This window comes from Grampus griseus, assembly GCF_964374135.1.
Source record: "Grampus griseus genome assembly, chromosome: 13".
NCBI classification, from domain to species: domain Eukaryota; kingdom Metazoa; phylum Chordata; class Mammalia; order Artiodactyla; family Delphinidae; genus Grampus; species Grampus griseus.
In genome coordinates this window covers 54,769,046-54,785,348 of record NC_139007.1, presented here as the reverse complement: position 1 = coordinate 54,785,348, position 16,303 = coordinate 54,769,046, and the positions used below count along the sequence as shown (strand labels likewise).

The 16,303-nt window shown below is 40.7% G+C and overlaps 1 pseudogene across 1 annotated transcript; it reads right to left on the bottom strand.

Annotated features, from left to right (window-relative positions):
• Positions 1 to 4,680: 4,680 nt before the first annotated feature.
• Positions 4,681 to 5,388, bottom strand: LOC309831500 (ADP-ribosylation factor-related protein 1-like; annotated as a pseudogene). Its single transcript has one exon. The product of its transcript is annotated as an ADP-ribosylation factor-related protein 1-like (transcript).
• Positions 5,389 to 16,303: the final 10,915 nt, after the last annotated feature.

The window sequence follows — 16,303 nt, the reverse complement described above, 5'->3', positions numbered from 1 at the left end:
CCTCCCTATGAATATCAGGATCAATTATACCTGCCATTGATGGTGCCACCATTGCTTGCCTGCTGAACTCTGGGTACAAGAAGTTTGAAGTGTCCAATTTTGACTTAAAGTTTGGTGGGACTCTTACTGTGTCCTCTGGCGGACACAGTAAGGGGTTCTCTGTCTGGAAACCAGAATATCTAGAGCCATGGGGTCTAGAGTTAAAGCTATAGGAAGCAAAACTCCAAGTAGGTCCCTGAGATTGATTATCATTAGAGACACTCTTACCTGCACCCCTTGGTTCCTGTGTCCAGGTGTTTATATATTGGGGACCCAGCACAATATAACGGATGTTGATTTTGGGGATGTGTCATATCATGAAGGATGGTGCCCCATTATCCAAGCTGGTGTCTCATCTGCACATTCCATCACCCCACCAAGCTGGTAGTTTCCGGGTAACACAGAATGTAACAGGACCAATGGAACCCATGACCATGTGTTCATGACTGGACCACTTTTTCTTTAAAATGTTTCCTCTGGTTTTGTTGGTTGTTTTGAGGGATCCCATGTTGGTAAATCAAAACTCTGTAAATCTTTGTATAGTGATACTGGTTGAGGTCCTGAAAGCAATAAAGGTAACCTGTACTCAGAATAATTGTCGGTTCCAGTCAATATAAATCACTGGTTTTTGCAGTGTAGAAGGAATCCAATGTACTCAACTTGCCACCAGATGACTGGTTCATCTCCTCAAGGGATTGTACCACATTGGAGGCTCAGTATTGGTCTCAGTTGCTGTCAGATTGGACATTTGCCAGTGGCTAAGGACATAGGCTGTGTAAGCATCAATTAGCTGTTGAATTCTGTCCACTTCGTTGTGGTGGATATTCTCTGGTATTAACATACAATACAAGGATCTTCATACTCCGTATCCCCCTTGATAAATAGAGCCAATACATCTTTCCCAAATATCTTTACCTGCAGTCTTCCAATTTTTCTCATATCAGGGCCCCGAACAAATAGCCAAGCCATTCGTCACTGTCCATGAATCAGTGTATATTCATACATGACCATTTCTCTTTCCATACAAAGTCAATGACCAGGAGCACTGCCCAAAGCTTTACTGAGTGCTATAATTTTCTCTAGCCACTGTCTTTCAGGGCCACCACTAAGTGGGGCTGTAATGAAATAGCTGTCTATTTTCAGCCTATACCCATATGCTGAGTCAACCAATTTATGAATTTAGCTTGGCCTTTTCTCCTCCAATTTTACATGGTCACTTCTCACTTAGCTATTGCTACCTGATGAGAGAAGAGTGTTGGTGCAACGGTAATGGGTGACATGGCAGTCTGCACTATTTCACCAGTATCTCATTCCAGTTCACCATTGGTAAATATTCTAAGAATTGCACTGCAAATGATAGGGTCCTTATTGCCACATAGCCAGCAGTGGATCTGGATCCAAAATCACATTTCTGAGTTTGCTTCCTAGGTATACTCCTAGTACCAAATCTCTCAGGTTAAATTCCACAGTAAATAGAGTCTAAGACTCTAGCATCTGCATGCAGGTTTATTGGGGAGTGCTTTTACTGGGGAACAACACAAATGAGGGATGAGGAAGGCAAAATAGGGCAGAGGATGAAACTGAACTGTGATTATTTGTAACAGAGGCTTCACCTGATCCTATGGAGGTTTCTGGAACTGGGATAGCCCTTCAGAATTGTCTCAGTTGAGTCAGGAGGACCAAGAACTTTGTACCACAACTTTGACTACTCATTAAATTCAAGCAGCCCTCAAGGAAGTGTTTTAATATTGACTAAGGCTATTTCTTTCAACCAAGGATAATTCTAGAGATGAACTCAGCTGAGAGCCATTGGCAGCAACACTCCTAGTAGCTAAGAGAATGAATGCATTAGTTTTGAGCCCTTAACATTTATTTCAACTGAAGTAATAATCAAAAGTGTGAAAATAGTTACTAAAGTTACTAAAGTAATAATCAAAATATGAAATCAATATATATTTAGGCTTTTAAAAAAGGAAAACATGCAGAAATATGTAATCTTGTAATATTTGTATTACAAGAAGTGGAAAGATAAAAGAACAGAAGCCCTAAGCCTTTGGGGCCAGTCCACCTTTAATGATTTATATTTCCCCTCCAGCTAAATTTGACTTTAAAGAAATCCCTGCCCACTATACCGGGTTTGAAGACCCAGAAAAGACAAGCACTGAGGATTTTATAATAATGCTCTAATCAACTTTGGGCAGAGGAAATTTTTCAAAACTGATACCTCTGACATTAGGAGTTCTGGTTCTTAAGGAAACACAGGGGAACTCTCTTATAATTTCATAACCACTTTTAAAGAATTTTAAGTAGTTCCATTTTGCCACTTGAGACATCTCTTTTACATAAAAATTAGAGGAGGCATAGACTGCATCCTAAATGTTTGGTTTCAAGTCCTATCTGCCACCTAATAGCTGGATGACAAACAAGTTTTTAAATTTCCCTACGCCTCAGTTTCCTCATATTTAAATATATGGGAAAGGTAATGAACCTACCTCATGGGTTGATAGGATTAAATGAGCTAAGAAAAGTACTTTGTATGGTGACTGACATCACTCAATCAATGATTGTGGTTATTATTTTGTTGTCTAAGTAGGTGTTTTGCTATCCCTTCATACATAATCCTGATAATCTTATGGTATCTTAGCAGATTAGATACACTGTGTCTTCTCTATTGTGTTGTGTTGATCTTTATTTAGGATTCCGTATATTGCTGTTGGGGCAGATGCAAACTGGTTCACTGAGATTAACTGTGGAATCTGTGTCAAAAATAACCCATTTATGCCAGGACTGACACTACAAATCTAGACCCTTGGTACCAAAATAGGAAACGATTCTTAGTCCAGATTTTGCCATATTTCAGTGTTTTTAGAGATCATGAGGATTATGTGATATTCCTTTTTAATTATTTATTTTTGGATATATTAAGGCTAGATAAAGTACGAGTGCTATCATTGTAACATGTTTACAGAATAATCCAATCTTGGTAGGGTACAAGCAGGAAAGTCTAATTTTTCTTCACTATTGCTTTCAACCTGTTTGGTTTGATCTAGTCTTCATCCCTTGATGAAGAAGGGCGGACAGATGTCATAGCTTCCTGAGAACTTTCAATTAAAAGGAGCTCATGTGTTATAAGTTCCACATCAGACTACAACATGACTTACATCTTAATCCAGTTTTTAAAAGCAACTTCCTTCCCTATCCTAACTCACGCTGGCCTGGGGCTTGTGGTCTTGAATTAGTGGAGGGCCTATTCATTTATTCCTCCTCCCTCTTACCTGACATGAAAGAAATCTGAAGCAGCACGGTGAAGGAGAAGAGAGATTAGAACCAAAGTGTAAGCTTTTAATTTACTTTTTACTTCTTTGGTCCTGCAATTTTTTTTTTTTTTTTTTTTTTGCGGTACGCGGGCCTCTCACTGCCGTGGCCCCTCCGGTTGCCGAGCACAGGCTCTGGACGCGCAGGCCCAGCAGCCGTGGCTCACGGGCCCAGCCGCTCCGCGGCATGTGGGATCTTCCCGGACCAGGGCACGAACCCACGTCCCCTGCATCGGCAGGCGGACTCCCAACCACTGCGCCACCAGGGAAGCCCGGTCCTACAGTTTTATTTTCTCTTGGCTACTGTTGATAGGTTGCCTGCTCTGGGACAGACATCCAAATGCCAGCTTGTGCTGCATTTCATTCTTTGACGGAGTTGTGTGGATTTCTGCACTGCATGGTTTAATGATATCGACCATGTCCTCTCTGGCTGACATCTTGTCATGCCCAACTCAGACCCTACACCTGGTGGGTTTATTCCACAGTCTCTAACTTTTGAGCTTCCACTGTGCCAGCCATCCACCTTCATAAATGGGGACCTTCAACATAGATTCATCCTGGCTCTGTCATGGCAAACTGTTGGGAGTTGTGACTGTTTATGGCTCCCTACCTTCAGGCCCTGCAATAAGGGGCTGCTTCACTGAACTTCAGCGTTATCCAGATACGAGGTAGGTATATGATTCTATGTCTGTGCATGCTCCCAAACTCCAGAGGACGCAGGTTAAGCTACTGAGAATTCTCTCACTGCACCCCAGCTTGGTGCAGTGAGCTTGGGAGGGTCTATGAGTTTCTGACGCTTAGCAAATATGGGAGTGAGATGAGCATCTCAGGATTCTTCTCTTGGGCAGCCCAGCTCTTGAGGAGAAGAGGGATGTAGAAAGAAGAAAGGAAGATGGGAAAAGCCATAGCCCTTTTCTTCAACCTAGTAATGACTATCTGAAAAGACAACAATTTTTACTTCCAAGAATCCCTTTCCAAACTTCTGGTCTTCTCTGGATGTGGGTGATGGTCTGATGATGGCAGGATTGTTTGACACACCTTCAAATAAGTCCCTCAGAGTTGTGTATATTGGCCCTTCTTTAGGCTGAGTGGGTTCCTATAATTTGTGACGTATAAGGTTGGTAATTTAGACAAAATTCCAAAAGATAAAAAAAAATTCAATTTATCTCTGGGGTACGGTGGATAATTTTGCTCTTTGTTCTTTGGCTTTCTCATTTGCAAAAGGGATAAGATAATAGTACCTACACAGAGAGTTGTTGTGAAGCTTAAATAACGTAATCCATGTAAAAGCTATAGCTGTTTAACACACTTTTTTTTTTTTTTTTTTTTAAACAAAGCAAACGGAAAAACCAAAAGGCAAAGCAACCCCAGGCCCCAGGATGGGTGGCGCGGGGCGGGTAGGAGCTCCTGCGGCTCTGGGGATGAGCGGTGGGCGCCAGAGGGCGCGGCTGCGCTTGCGTGACGTCCTGCCGCTCGGCGGCCGGCGCACGTTACGCACGACGCACTTCACCGACGCTCTCGCGCAGCCCCTTGCCTGTGAGGGCCGAGCAGGCCTGGGTCAGGCTGTCGCGCCCTCCCGATCTTGGAGGTGCAGTCCCTGGACGCAGTTTGGATGTCGCGGATCCCGAGGCAAGTCTCAACGTCCTGCTTGCTGGCCAGCACCAGGATGGGGACGCCGCCCAGCGCCTCGCTCGTGACCATCTTCTCCAACGCTTGTACTCAGACAGTCTCTCCTCCGTGGAGCCCATGACACAGAGAACGCCGTGGCCCTCTGCTTGGTCCTTGTACCACAAAGACTGCAGCTCTTCCTGCCCCCTGCTAAGCCGCACAGCAGGAGGCGAGGCTTTCCAACGTCCACAGTGCCGATGTTTAGACCCACGGTGGTGGTGATTTTGGACAGACTCCTCCCCTTGGAGTTCTTATGAAACCGGGTTTTTGACCGCTCCAGGACAGTAGTCCTCACGGCATTGTCCAGACCCAGGATCAGGATGCAGTACTGGTCCTTCAGAAGCATGTCCTTGTACAGGTCTGACATCCTGCACCCACCCCTGGCCACCGGAGCCACCGCGTGCCTGACGCACAGACCCTGCGCCTGACGGCACGTGGGCCGTCCCAAGCACAGTTCTGAGTACACGGTAAGAATTCAGTCAGTGTGAGCCACCATCGTATAACCTGGTATCTTTATTTCACTATACATAAATGTTGATGGAGTGTATATTTATTCATTTACTTAACATATATTTACCACTTAACTGCCATAGGAACTTTGGGGAGAGGTAATGAACAAATCAGCCGTCGTGAAGCTTATGTTATAGCGGGGGGAGGGAAATAATAAACAATCGAATAAAATTTATAATGTGTCAGAGAAAGATTGCTGCTATGAAGAAAAATAAACGGGGAGCGGATCAGGAGTGCGAAGAAGTGCTGCTATTTTAAGTGATGTAAGGACTCACTGATGAGGTGGCATTTGAACAGAGATCTGAGGTAAAGAATGTTATTCAGCATGTTAGCAGAAAATGTGTTAATTAAATTCAGTATTACAATCTCCAAAAGTTTGATACTATTTATAACTCAAGCAGATAACTAAGCCTTTTGCCCAATGAAGAAAAAATTACCTTGAATCGAGTAGATTAATTCAGTTGTTCAGGAGAGAGTTTATACTGTATATTAAAAATATATATTGGTCTAGCCTGGAAATCTTCCTTTTTCTTGCCTTTTAGCTTGCCTTGTGATTTTTTTGTTTGTTTGTTTAAGGTCAGGCATGAGGTAATAGGAATTATAAACAGGCCCTTAGCGTGAGGTTCTATGTTAATCTGGCTAGAAGTTGGGCTGTGTTTAATGTTTGCTCTAGCCGTAGGTGCCACTGGCTTCAGATTCCTGGAGTGTGCTTGTTTTTGTCTCCCTGTTTTTGGAAGCTTCCCTAAGAATTCCTCCTTAGACAAAGTCTGCACCTTGCAGCTCTTTCAGTGTTATCTATTGTTATTATACTGGAGTCCTGTTGGCGTGGTAGTAGGGTGTGTGGGTGGAAAAGTGATCTATAATCTTATGATTAAAAGTCAGTCATGGGCTTCCCTGGTGGCACAGTGGTTGAGAGTCCGCCTGCAGATGCAGGGGACGCGGGTTCGTGCCCCGGTCCGGGAAGATCCCACATGCCGCGGAGCGGCTAGGCCCATGAGCCATGGCCGCTGAGCCTGCGCGTCCGGAGCCTGTGCTCCACAACGGGAGGGGCCACAACAGTGAGAGGCCCGCGTATCGCAAAAAAAAAAAAAAAAAAGCCAGTCATTTAGTGGGCCTGTGTCCCTGGGTTTTGACTTTCATAAGTGTTTCTTTGCTTTCTCCTTTCCCCCTTAGGTGAGACAGGAAGGCTAGAGGGAGCTGGAGTTGGGTGAAGACCCTTCCTTCTACCTAGGGTAAATTGCTGGTAGAGTCTTTTTCCCTGGAGAGCAGGCCTTTGTTATAGAGAATGCTCCAGATGTATTTCAAAATGATGACTTTTCCTCCGCCTGCCAGAGCCAGGATGGGATAGTTCATAGCTCTTCACTGAAAACCTGGAGGGTTCCCAGAATGAAAACCAATGAAAGTATAGGAGCAAGATCTTATTTTTAAAAGAATAATTATTGACATATAGCTTATTAGAGATATGCACAAATCATAAGTGTACAGCTCAATATATTTTCACCAAGAGAAAATACCCATATAACCAGCAACCTGATCCAGAAATAGAACATTGGCAACATCCCAGAACCCCACTAATGACCACTTCCGGTCACTATGCTTTCCAAGGTAATCATTATCCTAACTTCTCACAGTATAGATTAGTTTTGCCTATTTTTGAGCTTTATATAAATGAAATCATAAAGAAGGAATTCTTTTGTGTTTGGCTTTATTTCAATCAACATAATGTTTGTAAGATTAAACTGTGCTCTTACATGTAGAAGGAGTTCATTCACTCTCATTACTGCATAGCATTTCATTGTATGAATGTAAGATCATTTATTCATTCATTCTGCTGTTATGAACCTTTGAATTGTTTCCTTTTTTACTTTATTAAGGAGAGTGCTGCTATGCACTAGTGTACATGCCTTTTCGTGAACATATGTAGTTGTTTCTCCTAAGTGTATATCCAAGTTTATATCTAGGAGTGGAATATACACGTTTGTCACTAGTAGGTATTGAATGCCAAATAGACGTGCAAGTGTCTGTAACACTTTAAACATATGAGAGTTTGAGTCACTCCACATGCTCACCAATACTTGCTATGATCAGTCTTTTTCCATTTAGCCATTTTTGTGCATGTTATGTGAAAACAGCAGCTGATAAAATGTAAAACCTACCTGTTAGTTTTGAATATTGGCTGCATGGCAGTCTTGAACTCCGAGTTTTGTCTCTTCAGCACGTTGATATTTTCAGAAGTTCTCTGTGGGTTCTCTGCCTCTGTTCAGTTGCCCCCTGACTAGACCCATTTTCCAGAACCTTGGTCTCTCACTGTGTTCCAGAAATTGGCAGATTCCCTGAAGGAAGTATGTTTTCCATCTCCTTTTTTTTTTTTCTTTTTGTGGCTTGAAACAACATTCATCATTTTGTTATCTCTCACAGTTTCTGTGGGTAAAAAATTTGAAAAGGTTCAACTCAGGGTATTGCATGAAGTTGCAGTCAGTGATGTGAAGCAAGAACAGTGGAAGCTGCAACAGCTGGGCACTGGCTCTTCATGTAATCTTGGGGCCTCTCTCTTCATGTAGTCTTGAGTACCTCCATATGGATTCTGCATGTGGTCTAGTTTGGGCTTCTTACAGCATGCTGGCCTCAGGGCGGTTGGACTGCTTATGTGGTGGCTGTAGGACCTGGCTCCTCAAGTTCTGTGCTTCAGCAGTTCTCCAGCACCTTCAAAATTGTATGTGTGTGTGTGGTATATACATACATACATATAGACATATGTATATATGTATGTATATATACATATACATGCATGTATATATCACACATCATAAACAGAAGTAGAAATAGAAGTCCTATTTGATGAGTCTTATTTATTTGTTCTTAGGAACACTTGTAAGGGTTTCTCTGAAACAAAAAATGATTTTTGCTATTTGATTCGTTTGCTTGTTTTTTAAGAGAGAAAATTCTGGCCAGTGTAGTCTCTAAACATTATATCTCTTCCACAGGAGAATCAATATAGAATAAGCTAGTCTGAAATTTGTGGATTTCCAATTCTAAATAGAGTGTCATGAATTCATGCTTAAAGCTTTTGGTATAACCCATTTTCAGAAGTGTTGAGGACAGCACTTATAATACACGGTATACATCAAATGCCCTGCATTGATCGACAGTTTAGTAGAAAGGCAGACGGATAAATGCATTGACATCATTTTGTCATCCACAAACATACCACTAAATGTATTTCTGAAAGTGTTGAAAAGAGCAGTGTGTACTGTCATTTTATGAAATGTACTGCATTTGTATTGAGAACTGATGGGGAAAAGAAGAAAATAATCCACTGTGAATGTGCTTTAACCAAGAGACTGGATTTTTCTAAAAACAAAAAAGCAAAAAACAGTAAAGTAGTTGCCTTAAGGTCACAACACTCAAAGAAGTGGTGAGTCATCAAAACAAAACTAAGATAAATCATCAGGAGGAAGAAAATGTCGAAAGGCAAATATAGAATTATTTTTGTTCCTTTGGTTTTTTATTTTTCCAAATAAATTACTTGCAATTTAACCAAGGTCTACTCAAAGGGTAGAGAATTGTTCCGTGATTTTTTTAAAAGAGCAAATATTACATGATGCTGTTATCAAACTTCTAACCCCAACCATATTTAAGTTGCTAAAAATTTAAAGCATGCTTTACTGTGTGAATGGCTACACCAAATAACAGATTTTCAATTGTAGCGAAAACAGCCTTATATTGGAAGAAGATGCCATCTAGGATTTTTATAGCTAGAGAGGAGACATTAATTCCTGGCCTAAAAGCTTCAAAGGACAGACTGACTCCCTTGTTAGGGCCTAATGCACCTGGGGACTTTAAATTGAACCCAGTGCTCACTTACCGTTCTGAAAAATCCTAGGGCCCTTCAGAATTATGCTCAATCTACTCTGCCTGTGCTCTATAAATGGAATAACAAAGCCTGGATGACAGCACATCTGTTTACCTCATGATTTACTACATATTTGAAACCCACTGTGGAGACCTATTGCTCAGAGGAGAGATTCCTTCCAAAATATTACTGCTCATTGATGATGCACCTGGTCACCCAAGAGCTCTGATGAAGGTGAGAATAATGAGAATAATGTTTTCATGCCTGCTAACACAATATCCATTCTACAGCCCACGGATTAAGGAGTGATTTTGATTTTCAAGTCTCATGATTTAACAATATATTTCATAAGACTATAGCTGCCATAGATAGTAATTACTCTGATGGACTGGGGTAAAGTAAATTAAAAACCTTCTGGGAAGAATTCACCATTCTAGATGTCATTAAGAAAATCCGTGATTCATGGGAAAAGGTCAAAATATCAGCAATAACAGGAGTTGGGAAGAAGTTGATCTAACCCTCATGAGTGACTTGGAGGGGTTCAAGACTTCACTGGAGGAGAAAACCGCAGATGAAGTGGAAATAGCAAGAGAATTGGAATTAGAAGTGGAACCTGAAGATGCAATTGAGTTGCTTGCAATCTCATGATAAAACTTGAATGGATGAAGAATTGCTTTTTATGGATGAACAAAGAAAGTGGTTTCTTGGGATGGAATCTACTCCTGGTGAAGGTGCCGTGAAGATTGTTGAAATGGCAACAAAGGATTTGTAATATTTCATAAACTTACTTAATAGAGCAGCAGCGGGGTTTGAGAGGAGTGACTCCAGTTTTGAAAGTTTTATTATGGGTCAGATGTTATCAAATGGCATTGCATGCTACAGAGAAATTGTTCGTGAGAGGAAGAGTCAATAGATGTCTCAAACTTCACTGGTGTCTTATCTTGAGAAATTACCGCAGCCATCCCAGCCCTCAGCAGCCACCACCCTGATCTGTCAGCAGCCATAGACATCGAGGCAAGACCCTCCACCAGCCAAAAGTTTACAGCTTGCTGAAGCCTCAGGTGATGGTTAGCATTTTTAATTAAGGCATGTACACTGTTTTTAGGTATAATGCTACTGCACACTTAACAGACTACAGCACAGTGTACACGTGACTTTTATATACACTGGGAAACCCAACAATTTGTGTGATTCCCTTTATTGTGACATTTGCTTTATTGTGGTAGTCTGGAACTGAACCCACAGTATCTCCGAGATATGTCTGTATTTTCTGCTACTAATTGGGTGAAGAGTATCTTACTTTGAGGTGGTGACCAAAGCATAAAGGTCAAACAGATGCCTGCCCTTGTCAGAGGCTCCCTCTTCCCCTTCCATGTTCAGGAATCTTGTGTGTTTAGCGTTGGCCAGGTTTGCCAGTGCTGTTCAGTCCGAGATCTCAGAGCTGTTACCGGCCCCCAGTGTATGCCCTGAGATTGGAGAATGGTCTGCACCCACCATGTTACTGGGTTTTTATGGTACTTCTGGCATGCTGGTGGACCTGTAGGCCTGAGAATTATAGGGGTGGACTGGAAGGCTTGAGTGCTTTCTCCTGTTGTCCAAGGTAGATAGGCCTTCAAAGAGGGAAGCTCCCTCTCGTTCCCTCAGTGTAGTGTCAGAGAAGTTCAAAGCCAAAACTGTTTTGGATTCCCAAAGCTACAGCTTCTTTTGTTACAATAAAGTGTTGTCACTGATAATACGGTGTTTACAGTGAAAAATAGGTAATATTAACAGTAAGAATTTATTACATTGCTTTTAAGCTTAGCTTATATAACAGACATGTAGTTAATAATAGGTACTATTGGGGCTTCCCTGATGGCGCAGTGGTTGAGAGTCCGCCTGCCGATGCAGGGGACACGGGTTTGTGCCCTGGTCCGGGAAGATCACACATGCCGCGGAGCGGCTGGGTCCATGAGCCATGGCCACTGAGCCTGCGCGTTCGGAGCCTATGCTCCGCAACGGGAGAGGCCACAACAGTGAGAGGCCTGCGTACCACACACACACAAAATAATAATAATAGGTACTATTATTAACTTCATTTCACAGGTGAGAAAATAGAGGCACAGAAATGTTAAGTAAATTACACAAGATCATGTAAAACAGAAGAATTGTCCACAGTAAATAAGTATCATCATTGATGGTCAAGTTCACAGAGATGTAGTTGGATTATTCCACTCTTCTTGCCATGCTGATGGCTGCTAGTGCAGATTCCTGGCCTGGGCAGAGGGGATAAACCCCACTCCTCCGGAGATACTGTGTCAAGAGATCTCCATGCAAAAACTGGCCAGGGCTGTCAGGGCTACAGTTTTTGAGATGCATTCACTTCCCCAGAGTGTCAGTCTATTCTGCATCAGATCTCCTTCCAGTTTTTTCAGCTCAGAGATCAAACATTTTATTTTCTCCTTTTCCTCTATTCCAATCCACTGCTTCTGTCTCTTGTGGTAGTTTTATTTTAGGTTCTCCATTGTCCTTCCTGTAACTAAACCTTAGTCAGGCCTTCCCTTTCTCTCTCCAAAAGGTTTCCTTACTTTTATGATTTTCTCACCGAATGTAATCCTGAAGATGATGCAGTGTGCAAATAGGTATAACATGATAATGATGATGATGACGATGACGATGATGATGATGATCGTGATGATGATGGTGAAGAAACTTTCCTATAATACAACTTTGAATCAAACTTTGGCCATAGTATATAATATTCCAGATATGCTAGTATCGGTCAAGTCTGTCTATTTAGAGCTTCATCATGAATAAGGGAGTACTCACAATATTTACCTCTAAGGCTTGGATAAGTGGATTTGAAGTTTCTTCTGGTTGTATTAGAAGAAAGATTATTATCAATTTCTAACTTGCCAAACAGCTACACAAAGTTCCTGCTGCTTCATGTTTGCTGTGCACACCATTTGTTAAACATTTTCTCACTGCACACGTCTTCCCTCTGAAGGACTCCTAAGAACCCTTGACTGCTGTTTTGATTCCATGAGCATTTTTTTGAGAGCCCATATATGTTATATATAGTGTTGGGAGACCCAAACTCGAGTTAGACAAAGTCCCTTTCTCCAAGGAGCACTTTCTATCTGTTTGGGTAATAATCTCTATGTCTAAGGGTAGGATATATCTAATACAAAAATGTGTTCCTTCCCTCAACTAAACTTCATCTAACAAATGAAGACATAAGTGTCAAAAGGCTAGATCTCTGATTTTCAATGGTTAGCAAAAAAGAAAAAATGTTTCACGTTTAACAGCTATATACAAAATATATAAAGACACTGGATTGTCAGATAATTACGTCATCCAGTTAAATTTGAATTTCAGGTAAACAATGAATATTTTTTATTTTTACTTGCTAAATCTGGCAACCTTAACAAAGTGAGAATGTATGTTAATTTCTGTTTATGATAAATATTATAATTTTTTCAAGAAGGAATGACATAGTAGAAAAGGAAAGAGATTTGGAATCAACTAGATGTGGATTAAAGTGTGATTTTATCAGTATCTTGCTAGGTGACAGTGGGAAAATAATTTGTCTCTGAACCTCCGTTTTCTCATAGAAATGGTAACAATTATGGTCAGATGTTGAATGGCTCATTAGTGATATATAAAAATGGCTAGCATATAGTGGGGACTGTATTATTTTCACTTGCCAGTGGCGGTAATAGTAATAATAATAATAATAATAATAATAAAACATTTATTCAACACTATGTGCTAAGGACTCCACATGTATATATTAACCCAGTTCACCCTCACTACAACCTCTTGGAGTAGATAAACAATTATTTTTGTTTTAAGGATAAGACATATGAAACACAGAAAGTCACACAGCCAGTTTATGTGCAAAACAGGATTAAACATTATGCCATAGTGTCTTTCCTCTATACATCATTTAGAAACAATGATTTTAGACAGACTAGTGTAACTAGCAGCAATACAAATAGTTGATGGCTGTTGAGGATCAAAGATGCTCAAAAGAACATTAGTGTGAGAGGCAGAAGCATAACTATGGACTCCTTTACCATGAAGGGCCAGCAGAACTAACTTGGCAGAGTTATTGGTCTTTTCAGTTACATCTTGGGATGGAGATGCTTGTCACTGCCACTGCTGCTGTTGATGATGATGATAATAATAATAAAATAATAATAGCAGCTGACATATATTGATCATTTACCATGGGCCAGACCATATTTTAGGCATTTTACATGATTAATCTACCTAATCCTTACAAGATTTATAAATAAGGAAACTGCATCTCAGAGAAAATAAATAATTCACACAGTTCAATCACCTCTCTTTTACTTCAATGAACATTTACACAACCTGACCCTAGCTATAATTAATCCTTTATTCCTCTATGTTCCTGTAGAATTAGTCACTTTTAAACTACTTCTCATGATGTTAATTAAAACTTTTCTACTTTTTCCTTGAGAAAGAGATTCTTGTTTTACTTTTCCCTGGAGCCTCCCAGCATTCTACATTGGATATGGCTGTTCTGGTTATCTATCGCTACATGATAACCCATTCCAAAACTTAGTTGCTTAAAATAACAATGTATCTTTTTTCTGGGTGTTGATAGACTCCGTGGTTGGTTGTTTCTTTGGGTCATTCATGTGGTTGCAGTCAGATGGCCTGTGGCTGGAGTCATCAAAAAGCTTCCTCACTCACGTGTCTGTCACTAGGGCCCGTCGGCCATCTCTCCCACATGGCCTGTGTGTGTGGTTAGCCTGGACTTCCTCATACAGTGATACTCAGGGGCATTAACCTTCTCACAAGGTGACTGACTTCCCCCCAGGACAGGCATTTCAGAAAATAAGAAGTAGAAGCTACCAGTTTTTTAAGGCCTGGCTCAAGAAAGGAACAACATTAATTCTGCCCAGTCAATTATTCTAATTGGTCAGAGCTTTTGCAGAGCCCATCTAGATTCAAAAGGAAGGAAAATAGACACCCCCTGCCACCTCACCAGATCTCAATTTCAAAAGTGTCAAAGAATGTGTGGGCATCTTTAATCTACCACGCTAGAGTTTCTCAGTAAGTGTTAGATAGGTGGATTAATGGATGGATAAATGAAAAAGATCTAAGCCAAAGAAAGCAAATGGATGAGAAGAAATGAGGGGTAAAGATTAAAAATAAAAATATTTACAAAGACTACTACTAGTTAAAGTTTACAAGTACCTGGGAACATATGTCATGTTCTAGATATTACAATGGAAAATATATAGGTACAAGATACAATACATACATATGTTAGATATGACACAGGTTCTTCCTTTTCATACTAATACATTGGAATGGAGGTATTTGGAAATTTTTAATAGGCATAATGGCTCTTGGCATTGTCTTTTGATCAGATTGGCTTATTCTTCTCTCCTATTTTCATTCAAGTGTTTCTTCTCCACTTAAGAGTTTACTTTTGAAAAGTCAGAGACTTGGAGTACTCTACCGTTTTCCGCCATGTCTCTCCTATTCTTTTGCCTAAGAAATTTCAAATAACGTAGTGGTTTTATAATTTTTTTCATTCCCTAAATGCTGAAAGTCATTCTAGACCTCAGCTTCCATTTTATTTTGAAGACTTCTACGTGGTAGGTAGAAGAATTCAGTTATTTCATAGCCATCATAACCAGAACAAACTTCCTTGACTCTTGATATGTTCATTGATGCTTCTATCTCAAACCTTCTTCTGTCCCCATCTCTGAGAAATTGCTGTTTAAACTTGCACAAATTATTTCAACTTCCTCACTGCTTCTTAGAGAAGAGTAGAGAAAAATATGGGACATGAACAGGGACATAATGAGAGACTAAAAACCACCCGGACTTTAAATGTTAAAATCAACAAAATATGCAAAATGCCTTGAGGCAATGTAATATCACTGTCTCACAGAAGGCAGAAAATTACTAGGAGAAATTTAAATGATGTGCTGGAGAATGTCAACTGCATTCGGAATGGAGCTTTGGATTTTTATAGGAATTGAATACACATTTCAGTCATTAAAATGAAACAGTCTGAAATTGTTTCAGATTGAACTTTACATGGGCCGAGGAAGAAATTACAATTAAACATATCATGCCAAGTTTTTAATTTATGAAATGAGACATGGGGTTTTCTGAGAAAGGAGATAAAATGAAAGTTTGTCTCTAGAATCCCTTCCATTCCTAGGTTGTCAAATTTGGGGACCAAAATTTCACCTCCATATCCACCCCATTAAAACCCTGTGGGAAATGATGTAGATACGACCTTCAGGGGCTTCTAGAGAGTGAGTAATAACCAGAAGAAAACTGATAATAAATCCTCTTTGCAGTGATTTGTTTTTAGGTGTTTCTTCTTAATAACCCCTGAACAAAAATTACAATCTCCCCTCCGCTTCACTGTACCTCCACTGTTGGGGTCATGGGCTTTACTTGGTTACCACATTCTGCTTTTTATTTCTGATCTCATTATATTTCTATTTTGTTGATTTTGCGTCTCCTCAGTTACAGGTATCTGGGTTTCTAATCTAAATGCAATTCTTAATTGCCCATGTAATTGATGATGTGGATGTCCTTGACCTTGGACAGTAACTAGGTGAACCACCCAGTTAACCAAAGAGGCCCAGACTCTTTCTGGGGAGTCTTCCCAGATATTCACTCATGAACTGGGCCTCTGTGTCCCCTGCTCAGAAATATACAAAATCTCAAAGGAACTGCCAGGTATATCACCCGCTTTGCCCTGCAGATGGTAGGGGCTTCCAGCCATCCAGACAAGAATAATTCTCTGAGGATCACAGGTAACACAGGGATTCTTGACTGAGTTGACACCACCTTTTATATCCAATTAGCCTTCTAACACACCACATCTTAAAAATCCCTTCCCGAATACTCTATCAATTTTGTTCTTCCCACTGGTCCC